Raw genomic sequence first — 20,105 nt, 5'->3', positions numbered from 1 at the left:
ATCTTTCACCTTGGTTAAATTAACTTAGGGTTTTTTTGGTGCAGTTGTAATTTGGATTGTTTTAACTTTTTTCTGCTAGTTTGTTATCAGTATAAAGAAATGCCACATATTTCTGTATATTAATTTGGTATTCTGGAGCCTTATTGAATTTATTTTTTATAAAGATTTTATTTTTATTTACTCAAGAGAGAGAGGTAGAGGGAGAAGGACTTGATCCCAGGATCCTGGGATCAGAATCTGAGCTGAGGGCAGATGCCTAACCAACTGAGCCACTTAGGTGCCCTATGGAATTTATTTAATAATTCTAATAGTGACTTCAGAGAATGACAATTTTATTTGTTTCTTACCAATTTGGATGTCTTTTATTTCTATTTCTTAAGTGATTTCTGTGTTTAGGAGTTTGAGTACTATGTTGCATAGAAGTAGTAAGATTTGACATCTTGTCTTGTTCTTAATCCTAGAAAATCTTTTAGCTTTTCATCTTTGAGTATGAGATTAGCTCTAGCTAGGACTTCCAATATTTTGTTGAATAGAAGTGGCAAGAGTGGGCATTCTTGTCTCCTTCCTAATCTTAGAGGAAAGGCTTTCAGTTTTTTACCACTGAGTATATTTGCTGTGGGCCTGTCATATATGGCCTTTATGTTGTGGTATATTCCTCAATCCCTACTTTTTTGAGTTTTATCATGACTCATTGTTAAATTTTATATGCTTTTTCTCCATCTATTGAAATGATCATATGATTTTCAGCTTCATTTCATTAATGTGGTGTATCTCGTTGATTGATTTATGGACATTGAACTGTCCTTGCACACCTGAATATATCCCACTTCATTGTGATGCATGATCCTTTTACTGTATTGTTGAATTCAGTTTGATAATATTTTGTTGTAGAATTTCACATCCATCCTCATTAGGGATTTGGCTTGTTATTTTCTTTCTTTCTTTCTTCCCTTTTTTTTTTTTTTTTTTGAGGGGGGTAATATTTTCTCTAGTTTTGGCAACACAGTAATGCTGACTTTGTAGAATGAATTTAGAATTCATTCCTTTTCTCTTTTTTGGGAATAGTTTGACAGAAATAGTTACTAACTCTTCTGTAGGTGTTTGGTGGAATTCACCCGGTCCTAAAAGCCTCTGGTCCTGGACTTTTGTTACTTGGGAGCTTTTTTACAATTAATGTAATTTCATTACCAGTAATTGGTCTATTCAAGATTCTCTGATTCATCCTGATTTGGTTTTAGAAGATTGTATGTTTCTAGGAATTAATCCATTTCTTCTTGTCTAACTTGTTGGCATGTAATTTTTTTGTAGAAATATTATAATTTTTTGTTTCAGTGGTTTTGATTACATCTTCTCCTTTTTCACTTATGAGTTTTCCTTCTTTTTTCTCTTTTAAAAAATATTTTATTTATTTATTTGACAGAGGGAGACACAATGAGAGAGGGAACACAAGCAGGAGGTGAGGGAGAGGGAGAAGCAGGCTTCCCATGGAGCAGGGAGCCCAATGAGGGACTCATTGTGGGGCTTGATCCCAGGACTCTGGGATCATGACCTGAGCTGAAGGCAGGCACTTAACGACTGAGCCACCCAGGTGCCTCTCTTTTCTCGTTTTCTTTTTCTTTTTTTTTAAAGCCAGACTCATCTGGCTTAATGTGTATCAGTTTTATCTTTTCAAAGAACCAGCTCTACATTTATTCATCTTTTCTTATTTTTTAGTCTCTCTTTCATTTATTTTCACTCTGATCTTTATTATTTCCTACCTTCTACTAACTTCGGGCTTTGATTTTTTTTTTTTTTAACTTCCTTTAGGTCTAAATTAGATTGTTTGAGATTTTAGTTGTTTCTTGACCTGCATCACTGTAGATCTGCATCACTATAAACTTCTGAGAACTGCTTTTGCTACAAACAAAATTTCAGAAAATTTTGTTTCTATTTTCATTTGTCTCCAGTTATCATTTGATTTCCTCTTCGATTTCATTGTTGACTCATTGTCTGTTTAGTAGCATGTTGTTTAGCTTCTTTGTGTTTCTATCTTTTTGTTTTGCTCTGTTTTGTTTTCTTCTGGTAACTGATTTCTACTTTCATACCATTGTGGTCAGAAAAGATGCTTAGTATGATTCCATCATCTTAAATTTATTGAGACTTGTCTTGTTGCCCAACATGTGATCTGTCCTGGAGAATGCTACATGCTCCCTTGAAAAGAATGTGTATTCTGCTGTTTTGGATTGGATGTTCTGTATAAATCTGTTAAATTCATCTGGTCTAATGGGACATTCAAAGCTGTTATTGCCTTTATTTTCTGTCTGGATGATCTGTCCTTTGATGTAAGGAGTTTAAGTTTTTTAATACTACTATATTGTCAGTTTCTCCCTTTATGTCTATTAATATGTGCATTATATATTTAGGTGCTTTTATGTTGGGGTCATAGATTTTACATTTGTTAACATCTTCTCATTGGGTTATTCCTTTATCATTAGAAATGCCCATCTTTGTCTCTTATAGTCTTTGTTTTAAAGTCTATTTTGTCTCATATATATATATATATTGCTACCCCAGGTTTTCTTTTGTTGCCATTCATGGAATATCATTTTTGTTCCTTTCACTTAGAGTCTTTATCTGTGTTTAGGTCTAAAGTGAGCCTCTCGTAGGAGCATATAGAGATGGGTCCTTTTGTTTATCTTAAATCCGTTTGTTCACTCTTTGTCTTCTGGTTAGATCATTTAGTCCATTTACATTTTAAGTAATTACTGATAGATATGTACTTACTGCTATTTTGTTTATTGCTTCCTGGTTCTTTTTCTAGTTCTCTGTTTCTTTTTCTCTTGTACTCTTCTTTTGTGATTTGATGACTTTCTTTAGTGCTATGCTTGGAGTACTTGTGTGTGTGTGTGTGTGTGTGTGTGTCGTAGATTTTTGATTTGTGATTACTTTGATGTTCATGTATAATAACATCTTATAAACACATAGCTATCTGTTTTAAGTTCATGGATGCTAGTTTAAACACATTCTGAAAGTACTACATTTTTATTTCCCCCTTTCTCACTATATATATTTGATGTCATAGTTTACATCTTTTTATTTTGTGTATCTCCTAATTAATTGTTGTAGGTAAAGCAATTAGTATAGATGTAATTAAAATGACTACTTTTGTCTATTTACGTTCATACTAGCTTTATAAATAATTGATCAATTACCTTTAGTATATGTTTCTTTTACCATTGAAGTTATTTTTTTTTGTAATTTTCTTCTGGTTGTGACTTTTTCTTTTTTCTTTTTTTTTTTTTTTAAGAGTATTTATTTATTAGAGAGAGAGTTAGAGTGTACATGTGAGTGTAGGGAGGGGTGGACAGGAGAGGGAAAGAGAGAATCTCGAGAAGACTCCCCACTGGGCACAGCCCTGAACTTGGAGCTCAATCTTTTTTTTTTTTTTTAAGATTTTTATTTGTTTATTTGACAGAGAGAGATCACAAGTAGACAGAGAGGCAGGCAGAGAGAGAGGAAGGGAAGCAGGCTCCCCGCCGAGCAGAGAGCCCGATGTGGGACTCAATCCCAGGACCCTGAGATCATGACCTGAGCTGAAGGCAGCGGCTTAACCCACTGAACCACCCAGGCGCCCTGGGTGCCTTACTACATGAGCCAAAATCAAGAATTGGACACTTAACCCACTGAGCCACTCAGGTACACATAGTTGTGGCTTTTTCTTTTCTGCTTAAAGAAGTCCCTTTAACATTTATATTAAGGCTGAGTTAGATTGATAAACTCCTTTCACTTTTCTTTTTCTGGAAAACTCTTTATCTGTCCTTTACTTCTGAATGATAACTTTACCAGGTAAATTATTCTTGGTTGTGAGTTGTAGCTTGCCAAGTTTCTCTGAAAATCTGGTGATAGCCTTATGGTGAGGAGGAGGTCATTCGTGTATAACTTGCTGCTTTTCTCTTGCTGCTCTTATGACTCTCTATTTTAATTTTTTCACATTTTAATTATTAGTTGTCTTGGTGGTGATCTCTTTGAGTTCATCTTGTTTGGGACTGCCCATGCTTCCTGAAGCTACCTGATTGTGTATTTCCTTCTTTAGATTAACAATATTTTTTCAAGTAAGTTTTTTGTGTCTTTCTCTCTCTTCTCCTTCTGGGAGCCCTATAATATGAATGTTAGTATACTTGATGTTGTTTCTATGGTCCATTATCCAATCCTTATTATTATTTTATTTATTTGACAGACAGAGATCACAAGTAGACAGAGAGGCAGGCAGAGAGAGAGAGGGAAGCAGGCTCTCCACTGAGCATAGAGCCCAATTCGGGGCTCGATCCCAGGACCTCGGGATCATGACCTGAGCCGAAGGCAGAGGCTTTAACCCACTGAACCACCCAGGCACCCCTCCTTATTATTTTTTAATATATTTTTTTCTTCTTGCTGTTCAGCTTGGATGACCTCCACTAACCTGTTTTCCAGATTGCTAATCTGTTCTATATCATCTAATCTCCTGTTGAGTCCCTCTAGTGTATTTTTCATTTCAATTATCGAGCTCTTCAGCTCAAATTGGATCTTTTTTATATTTCCGGTCTTTTTGTTGAAGTCCTTGGTGAATTCAATCCCTCTTCTTTCAAGTCTGCTGAACATCTTCATGATCATTACTTTGAATTCTTTTTTTTTTTTTTTAAGATTTTATTTATTTATTTGACAGAGAGAGATCACAAGTAGATGGAGAGAGAGGCAGGCAGAGAGAGAGAGGGGGAAGCAGGCTCCCTGCTGAGCAGAGAGCCCGATATGGGACTCGATCCTAGGACCCTGAGATCGTGACCTGAGCCAAAGGCAGCGGCTTAACCCGCTGAGCCACCCAGGCGCCCATTACTTTGAATTCTTGATGAGGTAGATTGCTTGTCTCCATTTTGTTTAGTTATTTTCTGAGGTTTGGTTTTATTCTTTCATTTGCAACTTGTTGCTCTGTCTTTTCTTTTTTGTCTCTCTGTGTTTGTTAGTATATATTAGCTCAGCTACCATAGCCTCAAGTAGGAGTGCCCCATGGGCCCTAGGAGCTCCATCCCCCTGGTCACCAGAACCAAGCACTCCAGAGTGGCTGCTGACTGCTGTCATTGCATTGACAGGTGGGGCTGGCTACCTTGACTTGCTGTACAGCTGGCTGAGATGCCTTGCTGCAGCTGCTGTTAATATGCTGATGGGTGTGGCCCCATTCCCCTCCCCCAAGGAGTTGCTTTGGAGGGTGCACAAGTCTTGGCCAGGGCTGCCTGTGGGTGTGGCAGGGTGGTAGTCACTTTGAACATTGTTGTTTTGGGGTTTGGTGGTCCCCACTTATATTGCCTGCTAGGTTTACTGACGCAGAAGTTCTTTGGGGGGTGCCAGCCAGGGCAGGCTGGTGAGAATGGGGACAAGTGGTGTCAACAGGGTAGGTAGTGGGTGCCACAACTGGCACCCTTCTGGGTTGGGCTAAGTAGGTTGAACGAGGGAAGAAAAATGGTACTTACCAACTCTTCCATTTTTGGAGAAGGTTCCTACAGATCCCTGCCCCTCTTGCATACACCTAAAATTACTTAATAAATCTCTCTCACATGTGGCCCAGGCACTTTTCAAGTCACTCCTTCGCTGCTTTGTCTCAGAATGAGTGATATTGTGCAGTGACCTTTAAAATGGAGTCAGTTTCCAATAGCCATCTGGCTCTCCTTTCTGACTTTAACAACCAGATGTTGTGGGGGCTCCTCTTTCTGGTGCAGATTTCCAGGCCAGGAAGGGAGGGTGCCTGATGTGGTGCTTAAAGCTTCTGCTGCTCAAGAAGCTTATGATATCTTTCATACTTAGGTGTCACTGTGCAGGGGGTTTGGTTCCTGATCATTCAACTTGAAATTTTAGAGTAAAAAAAGCATTTCCATTTTTATAACCTTTTAAGAGACTTAAAAGTCCCCATTTTTATATATTTGAATGACTATTTATGTTTAAATTCCTTTAGAAATATTTGAATTCTTATTTTTTATTATGGTCTATTTGGGATTATTTTGACAGTTAAGATCCCAGTTGTATAATTGAGAGGTGCTTGTATGTATTATTTTTGTATTTTCGATTTCCTGCTAGCTTCATTTTTTTTTTTAAGATTTTATTTATTTATTTGACAGAGAGAGATCACAAGTAGGCAGAAAGGCTGGCGGAGAGAGAGAGAGGAGGAAGCAGGCTCCCTGCCGAGCAGAGAGCCTGATGCGGGACTCGATCCCAGGACCCTGAGATCATGACCTGAGCTGAAGGCAGCGGCTTAACCCACTGAGCCACCCAGGCGCCCAGCTTCATTTTTCTTATTCTGATAACCTCTTGTTATTTTTTTAACTCTTAAGAAGACTCTCTGATCTTTAAAATTAATTGAATATTGTCTTTTCCAAGATTATAATCTCAGTAGTTGGAATCATATCGACATCTTTATTTCTAGTATCATAATGGTTTATTAAAAATGTTTTAAGGATGGGGCACCTGGGTGGCTCAGTGGGTTAAGGCCTCTGCCTTCGGCTCAGGTCATGATCCCAGGGTCCTGGGATCGAGTCCCGCATCAGGCTCTCTGCTCGGCGGGGGGCCTGCTTCCCTTCCTCTCTCTCTGCCTGCCTTTCTGCCTACTTGTGATCTCTGTCTGTCAAATAAATAAATAAAATCTTTAAAAAAAAATAATGTTTTAAGGACAGTTTAATTTACATATAGTATAATTTACATATAGTAGAACTCACCCTTTTAAAGTGCGCAGTTCAGTGTGTTTGGATAAGTTTACACAATTTTGTAACCGCCACCAAAGTCAAGATAGAGAAGGCTTCCTTTATTTTAGGGAGCTCCCTTGTACCCTTTTGTGAACAGTCACCTCTTATAAATCTAACTTTTCACAACAATTTTTGTTTATTCTAAACTGCCATATAAATGGAGTCATACAATTTGTAGCATTTTGTGCCTGGCTACTTTTATTAACATAATACTTCTGAGATTGATCTGTTTGTTGAGTGTATCATTCCTTCTTATTACTGAGTAGTAATCTATTGTATGGGTGTACCAAAATTTATCTAGCCATTTGATGGACACTTTGGATTGTTTACAATTTTTCATTTCTATGAGTAAAGCTACTATAATTATTCACATGCAGGTCTTTGTGTGGGCATGTTTTTATTTCTCTTGTGTAAATACTCAGGGGTGGGTTGGATTTTTATGACATATGGCAAATTTATTCTTAACTTTATAAGAGACTTCTGTGCTGTTTTTTAAAGTGAGTGTATATTTTTTATTTGCCCCAGCAAATATATGAGGGTTCTAGTCACCCTGCATCCTTGCCAAGATTTGGCCTTCTAAATCTTTATGATTTTAGTCATTCTACTAGTTGTGTAATGGTATCTTATTGTGGTTTTAATTTTCAGTTCTCAGATGACTAATGATGTTGAGCACATTTTTTGTGTGACTCTTGGCCATCTGTACATCTTTTTGGTGAAATACCTTTTCAGATCTCTTGTCCATTTTAATAAATTGCATTATCTTCTTATTGAATTTAAGTGTTGTTTATATATTCTGAATACAAGTCTTTTGGGGGCTAGTACATACTTGTTGTCCTAGGCTGTGACTTATTTTAGCAGTGTGTCTTGAAAAGCAGATGTTAATTTTGATGAAGTCCAATTTCTCAGCTTTTCAGTAGTTTGTGCTTTTTGTGTCTTATCTAAGAAAAAGAGTAAATATCACAGATTTTTTTGTTTTCTTCCACAGATTTATATATTTTTAAAAATATTTTATTTATTTAGGGAGAGCATGTGCAGGGGGAGAGGCAAAAGGAGAGGGAGAGAGAATCTCAAACAGTCTCTACACTAAGCACAGAGTCTGACACAGGGCTTGATTTCATGACTCCAAGATCATTACCTGAGCTGAAACCTAGAGTTGGACACTTAACTGACTGAGCCACCTAGATGTCCCCACAAATTTGTATTTTTATCTCTTACATCTACTTCTATAATACATTTCAACTTGAATTTGTAGTTTTATGTATGGTGTGAGGTAGATTTGAGGCTTTGTTTTGTTCTGTTTTCCATACCTAGTTACTCTAGTACTATTTGTAGAGAAGTCTGTCCTTTCTCCATCAAATTACCCTGGTATGTTTGCTGATAATCAATTGACCATGTATGTGTGGGTGTATTTCTCAACTCTGTTCTGTTCTTTTGATTCATATACCAACTTTGGACAAATACCACATTGCTTTGATTATTGTAGTTCTATAATTAGACTTAAAATTGGTTTATTCTTACCATGGAAAAACTAGTATTGAATTGAAATTTTTTCCATCTATACTTTTTTCCCTTTGGTCCTATGATCCTGTTGGTTCTATTATTCTAGAATGTTCTTTAGAGTAAGATTACCTCCTATTTTATATGACAGTCTTTTACCTATTAGTATAAATAAATGTTTACACAATTTAATTTGTACTAAGCTTCCATAGGCTCAAGATCTTTTAAATTTAGGACTTTTTTTTTTTTTTTTTTTTTTTTTTATTAATCAAAAGAGCTTACCACGATTTAGGAGTTCAGTAAATATTAGTTGGAAATGAATTGAACTCTCTATGGAATAATTATTTGTTAGTATCCTTAAAGCAGGTTACTTAAATTCAACATAGCAAAGAAAGCATAGCTCCTGTGACTTTAATTTCATTAGGAAGCTATGGTTCTCTTAATCAGGAAATAAATCTTTCTGAACAATTGTTTATACCCTTTTTATTTTCCAGTTTTAGACATGCTTATTAGGTTATTTTCATATTATGTCCTAGACACTGCTTGGGCTGTTTCAGTATGAAAGCTCAACTTCCTTTAGTTGGAGAACTTTAAAAATTGTTAATATCAGTATAGTTGATATCCTCCTTGTTTTCTCTTTTTATTCTTCACACATTATTCAGATATTGTATGTTTTGAGTTGGTCTTCCTGTTTTCATCTCATTATCTTTTTGTACTTCTTTGTGAGAATTCTCCTCAACTGTATCTTTCTATTCTGTTAAGCTTTTGATCTCTGGTTTTGTTTTTTAATTTTCAAGCGCTATTTTTTGTTCTCTGAGTATTTTGTATTACATTCTGTTCTTACTTTATGGGTGATATCTCCTTTCTGAGAATATTAATGACAATTTTTCTTGAGTTATTTTCTCTTTAAATAGTCACGATTTCCTTCAACTTGCTTTCTTTCAGTATGTTTTGAATATTATCTATCTTTAATATTATTAGCTGTGCTTAAATGTCTAGTGATCTTTCTCTGTCTAGTGATAAACTCTGTTTTACTCTCTTCAGAGGATAAACTCACATTTGATAGGGTGTGGGAGGGCATTGTATCAAGTAGAGAATCTGGGAGTTTAACTGTTTCATAAGCTTTTAACTAATCATATTGTTTTCTTCCCTATTTTTACCCAACTTGGAAAAGTACCTTATTCTGCCACTTTCTGAGCTCTTTGGGGGTTACTCAGTGCCACTCAAGTTGCATTTCAACTTTATTTTCTGCTGAGGTAAGGTTTCACTTAGGTCTCCTAAAGTGCTTTTCAGTTGTTCATCTGGTTTCATCTTCTGGTATTTGCTTGCTGTTTTCTCCTTCTGTCCTATGGGTTTATATTTTTAAAGAAAGTTCATTTATTATAACAATAAGATGGATTCACTGTGATGAAGAAATAAGATTTCTAGTTAAAGATAGCATTTGAACATACTATGTATCTACTTAAAACTTCTCTTTAATCAGAAACCCTTCTTCCATTTCCTTAGCCAAAAATCTAGTTTTTTTTTTTTTGTTTTTTTTTTTTTTAAGAGAGGGAGAGAGGTGGGGGAGGAACAGAATCCCAAGCAGGCTCCATGCCCAGCGCAGAGCTTGATGCAGGGCTAGATCTCACAACCCTGAGATCATGACCTGAGCCAAAATTAAGAGTTGGACGCTTAACTGAGTGAGCCATGCAGGTGCCCCTCAAAACCTCATTCTAATCTGAGGGGTTATTTTTATGCTGTATATCAATGTTTTCATTAGTAACTTTGATTACATATGTGGAATATAGTAGACTTCCCATGCCTGTCCCCTGTTGCACTCCTGCAACGTGCTGGTGGTTATACCTTCAATATAATACTCTGCTGCTTTGAAGACTTAGAATAAGAGTGAAGCTGAAGCTACCATTCAATCTTTCTCCTACCTCCTCCTGCCCCCATCCCCCATCACAAATATACAGGAGAAGACTTACACACTTAGAGTCATTGTTTTCCTCTGAGCAGAAGTAGCTGTTTCTGAGGGTTTGGAGGAGTGGGGGTTGGGGGTTGGGTGAGCCTGGTGGTGGGTATTAAGGAGGGCATGTATTGCATGGAACACTGGGTGTGGTGCATAAACAATGAATTTTAGAACACACACACAAAAATTAATTTAAATTAAAAAAAAAAAAAAGAACTAGCTGTTTCCCTGTTTCTTGCACATGTATACTGTTGGTATCTTTTGAGAGTGGCACCATTAAGCGTCATGACCATTTTATGTGCTTATTCATTTTTTTTAAAGATTTTATTTATTTATTTGACAGATAGAGATCACAAGTAGGCAGAGAGGCAGGCAGAGAGAGAGAGAGAGGAGGAAGCAGGCTCCCTGCTGAGCAGAGAGCCTGATGCAGAACTCGATCCCAGGACCCTGAGATCATGACCTGAGCCGAAGACAGTGGCTTAACCCACTGAGCCACCCAGGCGCCCCTTATGTGCTTATTCTTAATTTCATCTCTTGGTTTCTAATTCTTGTTTTCCACTGTTAAGGGTATCAAGTTCTGTGGTACACATTTTATTGCTTTCTTTTACCTTTCTCTTCCTTTCAAAACGAAAATTCAAGGTTTGTCGCTTCCTTTAGTGATCATTTCTCCTCTATTTTTTTTTTTAATGTAAAATAGCTAGCTCCCATGGATCTAATGAACCAATTAAAGTATTTCCCCTAAAGTGCTGAAAGCCAGCTAATGCATTTGGCATGCTAATTGAATATTTATTCATTTATTTTCATGAAGTACTATCCTTACTTAAGTATAAAGACTTCCAATCAGATCATCTAGGGACCATTTTACCCAGTGCTCTGATTGGCTGCAAGTCTCTTATCTTTCTCTTTAGCAATCGTGAGGCAGATACCCTTTCCATAGAGAATAGAAATCAATGGTTTGTTGCCTTTTCCAATAACAAAAATGTTGGGGAGGTGGTGGCATAGCTGTTGCTATTGGCATCTTTCACAGGAACATCAAAAGAACCAAGGTGTTTCTGTCTATGGGTTGTCACACCAATTCTTCCCAAGTTAGTACCTCCAGTTACCATACACAGATTACCACTATCAAGCTTGATAAAATCAGTCATTTTTCCAGTCTCCAAATCAGTCTGAATGGTGTCATTCACCTTGATTAGGGGATCAGGATAGTGGATGGTGCAAGCATCATGGGTTACCAGATGAGGGATTCCTTTTGTCCCCACAAAGATCTTTCTCACTTTGCACAAATTATACTTGGCCTACTCAGGTGTAATCCAGTGAAGAGCAAAGTGACCCTTGGTGCCATAGATCAGAAATAGAAATTCTTCTCAGTCTTGTCAATGCTGATGACAGCCATAAAGCCAGCAGGGTAGGTTATATCAGTTTGGATCTTGCCTTCAGTCTTAATAAAATGCTGCATACAGATATTCTTTACCTCATCTCCCATTAGAGCATACTTAAGTCTGTTCCTTAGGAAAATGATGAGAGGGAGACATTCTGTCATCCTAAGGGGACCAGCGAATGGATGAGAGGCAAACACACTGGTCAGTTTATCCCCATCCAGTGCTTTGGAGCTGCTGCATGCTTCAGATGCTTCTTGGAACCATGAACCATGCCTGCATTAGGCCTATATATTTAATCTTTAGTTGTCACTATTGCATTGGTTGGTGGTTCCATTTCCAAAGGAGACGTCTTTGTTGATGACAGGATTTGAGAGGGATCTATGCCTAGATTTGATAAAGATATCTTACTTGTGTCTAGGTAAGATAAGGGTTTTGTTTTTTTTTTTTTTAAAGACATTCTTCTTCTTTTTTTTTTTATATTTTATTCATTTATTTGACAGAGATCACAAGTAGGCAGAGAGGCAGGCAGAGAGAGAGAGGAGGAAGCAGGCCCCCCGCCGAGCAGAGAGCCCGACGCGGGGCCGATCCCGGGACCACGGGACCATGACCTGAGCCGAAGGCAGAGGCCCCAACCCACCGAGACACCGAGGCGCCCCTAAGATAAGGGTTTTAAAAAAATAATCCATTTGTGCTCTTTAATCTTAATTTATGTATAAGGAATAATACTAACAAGGCATGAAAGATTTTACAGTGAAAAGTTTTCCTTTTCCTTTCACCTGCTCTCTAAGTCCCCCAGTCCCTCAATTTCCCTTTCTAGAAGTAACCGCTAGAACCACATTTTTCTCCAGCTCTTTAGAGATCTCTGAACTTACAGCATTTACATGCATATAGGTCAGAAATGTAGTTTACTACATTTAAAAGAGGCATTTACTCTTGCCTCTTCTATTCAGCATAGTACTGGATTTCCCAGCCAGAGCAATTAGGGGAAAAAAAAAAGATAAAAGGCATTGAAATTCAAAAGGAAAAAGTAAAATGGTCTCTATTTTACATATAAAAACCCTAGGGTGCCTTGGTAGCTCAGTCAGTTAAGTGTTTGCCTTTGGCTCAAGTCACGATCCCAGGGTCCTGGAATTGAGTCCCACATCAGGCTCCCTGCTGAGAAGGGAGTCTGCTTCTCCCTTTCCCTCTACCCCTCACCCTGTTCATGCTCTCTCTCTCCCTCTCTCATGCTTTCCTTCAAATAAATAAATAAATTTTTTTTTTAAGATTTTATTTATTTATTTGACAGAGAGAAATCGCAAGTAGGCATACAGGCAGGCAGAGAGAGAGGAGTAAGCAGGCTCCATGCTGGGCAGCCTGATGTGGGGTTTGAAAAAATTGTGGTGGTTTATATACATACAGACACACACACACGCAGGAATATATTATTCAACCTTAAAAAGTAGTTCTGTTATTTTCGACAACACTGATTAAATGAGGACGTTATGCTGAGTGAAATAAGCCAGACATAAAAAGAGAAATAATGCTCAGTCTCACTTATATGGGAAATCTAAAAAAAGGTCAAATTCAAAGTAGTAGAGTAGAATGGTGGTTACTGGGGTGTAGGGAAAGCGATATTGGTCAAAGGGTACAAACTTGGGGCGCCTGGGTGGCTCAGTGGGTTAAAGCCTCTGCCTTTGGCTCAGGTTATGATCCCAGTGTCCTAGGATCGAGCCCCGCCTCGGGCTCTCTGCTCAGCAGGGAGCCTGCTTCCTCCTCTCTGCCTGCCTCTCTGCCTACTTGTAATCTCTGTTTGTCAAATAAATAAATAAAATCTTAAAAAGGGGGGGGTACAAACTTTCAGTTGTAAGATGAAAGAATTCTGAAGACCTAAAACATGGCATGGTCACTATAGTTAATAATCATACCTTATATACTTGAAACATTAAGAGAGTAGATTTCAAGTGTTCTCACCACATACGCACAAAAATGGTAACTGTGAAGAGCTGGATATGTTAATTAACTTGATTGTGGTATATATATATATTAAAACATCTCATTGTATACCTTAAATATATTTGATTTTTGCTTGTCAGTCATACCTCAGTAAAGCTGGAAGAAAGAAATACAGTGTTTTTAAACTACAACCTCAGATAGCATTAGGTTCTTAAGGGTACATTCAATAGGTGATGTGTTATATATGCCATCAACTAAAATTTACAGATTTTTAAAATATGTGCAAGGCTGTGGGAACAAAGGCCACAGACTCAAAGTTTAGAGTAGCACTTACTAAGTTACACCTAGGAAGTAATGGGGATGAGGACATATTAACTGTAGTCACCTCAATTCCTAGATTGGCTTTTTATAGATGCTCAGTGTATATTCTTGAAAAAAAAGCATATAAGATTAGGCAGCACATTTCTTCCCAGGCACATTAAGTCACAAGATCATGATGTCAGAATGTTGTAAGAAATGTTATATTGCTTAATATTTTCTGCTGTTCTTATAAATGAGTTGTACTTTGAGTGCTATTTGTAAAGAATGCTGATAACATGCTTTTGAAAGAGAAAGATTTCAGGATTTGGCCAAAGGAAGTAAAGCACAACATTTTAACAATTTGAGACTACTTTTTCTCTAATTGGCTGTCTTTGTGACATTGTAACTCTTTCAATCTATGTCATCTGATTTCTTTCTCAACTATTATCTTGTATTTCCTCAATTCTGAATTTATAACAATTCTGTAATTAAAAGCACAGTTAAATTAAATTAAAAGCACAGTTCTTTGAACTTAGTCCCATAAAATTACTTCTGTTTGTATGGACTTTGCTCATTCTTCTGATAAATCCAGATTTTGTTTCTTCATACAGTGTTAATAGAAAGGTTTTATTTATCATGCCCAATTCACAACACTTTGGCACTGTACCAGAAGCTTCCTCTAGGTCATTAAAGGTAGTTCATGAATATATTCTAAGACAGAGGTTGGCAGATTTTTTCTATTAAGGGCCAGATAATAAATATTTTCGACTTTCCATGCCATACAATCCCTGTTACTACTATTCAGTTCTGTCTTAGTCACACAAAAGTAGCCATTAATAATATGTAAATGAACAAGCTGAACTGTATTCCCCTAAAACTTTATTTACAAAATTAGTTGGTAGGCCAGATTTGGCCCATGGACAGTAATTTGCAAACTCTTGTTTTAAAGCAGTCAGAATTCTTGTTTTTAATTGTTTAGTGCTGAGTTTTCATGTGGATTATAATCCAAAAAATAGTACTCTAAAAGTTTCTGGATTATCTGAATAACTGCTTTATTTAATTATGTGAATATGGTACTGTTTTACATTTCGGATTGAGTGAGGCATCTTTCCTCTTGCACATACTCAGGCTAAATACTTGTTACTATGGAACACTGAATGAGTAGAGGCTTTTACAATAGTTGGAATAGAGAAAAGTGAAATAATTGAGGTATTACCTGAAACATAGGAGTACATGCAGGCAGAGCATCATAGTAATAAGAGAACTGACTTTTCTAGCTTCCAGACTTTAACTTTAATTATCAGTAACTGTGATAGTCAATATGAAATGAAGTACTTCTTTTCTTCTTGAGTATAGCCATGGCCATATACCTATTTGATACAGATTTCAGTAAAACCCCAGAGCTGACTTGATCTGAATGTGACAAAGGCTATAGTGTTTCCAAATCACTCTTATTTAAAATTGACCTTAGAATTTGTGGCAGAGCCTGTGGTTGCTTTCCCAAATCCCTTGTTACCTTTTCCTTCACAAATATAACCCTGGGCATGGGGGTATATGTGGCCAGCTGAAACATTTTTTTCCAAACTCTATTTTGATTAGGAGTGCTTATGTGAAACTGTGTGCCAGTGAGACACCAGTAGAAGTCACTGGATGGTGATTCTGGAAAAACTTGTTAAAATAGAGTCAGCTTGTTTGACAAGTACACTTTTATCCTCTTTTCTCCCTCATCAAATATTGATGTCAAACCTGGAACTGTGCCAGGTATCTTTTGACCTACCTGGAAGGAAAGGTCAAGAAGACTGTAGAGTCCTCAGGTTCTTGGCTGCTGCTCCAGCGTGGACTTACCTAACTCCAAACTTCTGGTTGAAGAAGGGGGTGTGGTGGTGGGTGAGGTAGAAAACAATCCTATCTGTTTTAACCATTATTATTTGGCTTTATATTATGTGCAAGTGGCTCAAGTCTCTATCGTTAAAGAAGTAATATTGAATATTGAAATAATATGATAGTAAGTTGAGTTTTTATTTTGTGCTTTATTCTTAAGTTTGTAAATGTATTCTCATTTTTGAAATATTTTCTGGAGTTATTTACATATAATTCAATAAATCGCAAGCCAGGCAAAAAAGGAATTCATAAAGAATTCCTATTATATTCTATTATATTCTGAGAGAGGCTCTCAATTTGTAATAAATTATTTAACTTATTTCTCCATCTACCTGTCTACATTTAAGTATCACTGATGTACATGTCTTTATTAACAAAGCAATTTTGGTACTAATGAATCATTTTTTCTACCTTTAAAATCACTTTAGGGTAGATTAAGCAGACCTAACTTACTTCTTAGTTTCTTTTTATATAAACTGTATTTTCTTCGTAACTCTAATATATTCTAATGAATGTTACTGTTTGTTATTGTCTAATTAAGCCTTAAAAATCTTCCACTAATTGCTGTAGGAATAATCAACTCCTTTGACCTGAAGCTTTATAGACAAGAATAAATAATTGTGTAAAAGCTAATATGTGATATAATGGCGCAGTGGGAATTATTATACATCCTGAAAACAATAATAATTCTCTCAAAACAGCTGATACACACCTTTTTTAAAAAGCCATCTAGGCAAATACAGAGATTTTTTTTCCCATCTTGCTCTTATTAGTAAAAGTTATGGGGCAGTTTTGTGCTAATGAAGTCAGACTAATGAAGCACAATATTTTCAAGGTATTATCAAGCATTAGGGACTAGTTTAATTTTTTTAATGCTCATGAACAGAAACAGCAATTCTTTTTAAAAACTTACTTGGTTTTTGGTATACACATAGGATTTGTTCACATTACCTCACATCTTTTAGGTACCTTTTATGCCCTTTCTGTATGACTCGTGTTTCATAATGGGTAAAAAGAGCTAAAAGAAGACAAAGCACTGAATATCATTCTAACTTGGTTAGTTTTTCTTTTTTCTTTTTTTGAGATTTTATTTATTTATTTGAGAGAGAGAAAGAAAGCGTGCATGCACAAGCAGGGGGAAGAGCAAAGGGAGAGGGACAAGCAGACTCCCTGCTGAGCAGGGAGCCCAGTGCAGGGTTGGATCCTAGATGTTAGAATCATGACCTGAACTGAAGGCAGACACTTAACTGACTGAGCCACCCAGGTGATTTTCAAAGTCGTAACAGGTGTAGCACATGTGAGTTGCTTTACCTAAAGTCTTTCTTCTCTTACTTTCCTGAATCTGGAGCATATGCTAAAAACAGGTACAGATTTAGGACTTAATATGGTATCACTTCAAACTAAGAGAATGGATGAGAGCCTTAGGAATAGAGGTAGAACACAAAGAGGAGATGATTAACAGACTCTAGAATTCTTTAAGGACTCTTTTCCCTGTGCTTCTGAACATTGGTGGGTAAGGATGAATTGTCTGGAGCTTACTTAGGATGACAGAATAGAAAGATGATATGAATGGGCTGTGGAATTAACCACCCTGGAACCATCCCACTCCAGAATTTCTTGTAATTAATTATGTGATATATTAATTATTTTTCATGATTAAGCCATTTTGAATTGAGTTTCTATTCTTGGATTGTATCCTAAAGGAAACATTGTTTATAACACCAGTTTTTTTTTTTTTAAAGATTTTATTTATTTACTTGAGAGAGAGACAGTGAGAGAGAGCATGAATGAGGAGAAGGTCAGAGAGAGAAGCAGACTCCCCATGGAGCTGGGAGTCCGATGCGGGACTCGATCCCGGGACTCCAGGATCATGACCTGAGCCGAAGGCAGTCGTCCAACCAACTGAGCCACCCAGGTGTCCCATAACACCAGTTTTTAAAGTCAGTTTCATATCCTTTTGTTTTTAATGCCTAAATTTGAAGCTCCTGTTCTCTGTAACCTCCCTATATCTATTGCCAGTATTTAGTTACTGACACTGAGCATCGTTATTTGTTGAACAGAACTTATCATCAGCAAAACAACAATAAAGTTTTTATGGTATCTTTCCATTTACAAAGCACTCTTTTACCTCATTTAATCACAGCTCAGCCTACTTGCCTTAGTCATTTCATAAAATAGATGAGATGAGGAAGCTGGATATAGAGGTCTAGGATATATTTAATCATATACTTGCAAATAAAAGCACTGCTTTAAGGTTTTACAGAAATCCAGCAGACTGCTTTGATATGCAACCAAAATAAATACTGTTGTTTTGTAATTTTAATTTTAAACAGAAATTTCTGGCCCAAGGACAAGAATCACAGACTCAGATCAATTGTTTGAATAATTCCTTTAGAAATCTTTATTTTATTTTATTTTATTTTGTTTATGTCTAGGGTTTACTTAGCTTTAGTTTCAGATATCAACATGCATAACATGTGATAATAACTTCAGGGTATCAAGGGAAAAAAAGATGTCCAAATAGTGGTTTTATTTTTATTTTTTTAAAGAGTTTGTTTATTTATTTGACAGACAGAGATCATAAGCAGGCAGAGAGAGAGAGGAAAGGAAGCAGGCTCCCTGCTGAGCAGAGAGCCCGATGCAGGGCTCCATCCCAGGATCCTGAGACCATGACCTGAGCCAAAGGCAGAGGCTTAACCCACTGAGCCACCCAGGCACCCCAAATAGTGGTTTTAAATTTGAATCTGGAGCATATGCTAAAAACCTTAGGTACAGATTTAGGACTTAATATGGGTATCACTTCAAACTAAGAGAATGGTTGAGAGCCTTAGGAATAGAGGTAGAACACAAAGAAGAGATGATTATAAAGGTTGAACACCAAACAAGGTGTGTAGAGGTGGAGGCATAGAGGAAAGAGATAGAGATTAGAGTTAGGAGGAGAATCAGGAACATCTGGGAAGCCCAGGAGAGCTTTTCTAGAAAGTGGTTCTATCCCAGGGGTCTATGAAGAGGCCAAACTAGAGAAGAGCTGAACTTTAAAGTTTCCTGACTATATGTGTGTGTATGTATGTATGTATGTATATATATGTATGTGTGTGTATATATACTTGTCATTTGCCAAAGAAATGGAAACAAGAATTTAAAAATATATATAGTTTTAGAGATTTTATTTATTTGAGAGAGAGACAGCAGAATTAGGGGGAGAGGCAGAGGGAAAGGGAGAAGCAGACTCCCTGCTGAGCTGGTTGCCAGACATTGGGCTCAATCCCCAAAGCTGAAGGCAGACACTTAACTATCTGAGCCACCCGGGCACCCCTAAAAAATAATTCCACCTCAGTTTTTTTCCTTTTCTTTTTCATCCTGTTACATGCTATATTGTGCACTTTTGGGATTTCATACAAGATCAAGAAAGGTTAAATCTAATGTTATTGATATGTGTGTGTACACACACACACACACACACACACACACCCATGCTTAAACAAAATATTTCTAAAAGGCTACACAAGCAATTGGTAACTTTGTCATTTTTAGAGCAGCTAATATCTGGGACACACTTGACGAATAGAGATTGGAGAAGGACTTTCCACATTTGTACCTCTTGAATTGTGTACATGTGGATATATCCCTTGTTCAAAAAATAATATTAAAGCTAAACAAAATAAAGGCCATTTTATTATGTTGAACTTTTGTAGTTATGAGGGAAAAGTATTTTGAGACTTTGCCCTGGCTGCAGAAAATATTATGATTTGATCTTCTGAAACCATGGTCCCTGTAGTTTTGTCTCTGGGGAGAGTGCTGGGGTGTTGTTAAAGTTGCATTAAGTTAGCACTGGACAGGTATATATACTAAAGCGTAGTATGGTATATAATATAATTTAGTATATAGATGGTTGATTCTTCCTCAAGGACAAACTGTGTATAAATATATAGAAGGTTAATATTTTCCCAGAGGAAATAGCCCACTTCTGAGGCCAAAGCATGCATAGTAATTGACTAAGCAGACCTTGTGTTCAGGTACCAAGTCCTGGTTTCTGCACTTAGGATTCTAAACATCTTACATATGTTCATCTTACATGTGTTCACCTCACTGAGTTGTCAGTGTTGCCAAAATAATCGCTGGCTGTTCTCTTGCTGCAGTGTTACCAAAACACTCTTTTGCTGCTTTCTTTTTACAGACCTGATATGTTCAAGAAATATGGGTGGTAGTTATTTAAAAGGTGGGGTTTTTTAATATAAAAAATTGGAGTAAAGCTTTGAGTTAAAAGCAAATTGTTCAGTTCTGTGAGTCTTAGATTAGAAATTTAGCTGGTGGGTAAAATGATTCTCGGAAAACTATAATGCTGTTTAGCTTTCTCTCTTCTAGCTGTATGAAAATTTGAGCTAAAAATAGCAAACACTAAGCATGTGCATCCAA

The 20,105-nt window shown here is 36.8% G+C and overlaps 1 protein-coding gene and 1 pseudogene across 2 annotated transcripts in view; one reads left to right on the top strand and one right to left on the bottom strand.

The window, feature by feature from the left end:
* Positions 1-20,105, top strand: part of ZRANB3 (zinc finger RANBP2-type containing 3) — a 323,717-nt gene that overhangs the window by 98,187 nt on the left and 205,425 nt on the right. The gene's annotated exons all lie outside the window — the stretch shown is intronic.
* On the bottom strand, positions 11,056-11,844 carry LOC101678231 (annotated as a pseudogene).

The sequence above is a fragment of the Mustela putorius genome, unplaced genomic scaffold (assembly GCF_011764305.1).
Source record: "Mustela putorius furo isolate JIRA1106 unplaced genomic scaffold, ASM1176430v1.1 tig00003867_pilon_pilon_pilon, whole genome shotgun sequence".
Taxonomy (NCBI): domain Eukaryota; kingdom Metazoa; phylum Chordata; class Mammalia; order Carnivora; family Mustelidae; genus Mustela; species Mustela putorius.
The sequence above is the reverse complement of the archived record's forward strand: the minus strand, read 5'-3'. Positions and strand labels throughout refer to the sequence as shown.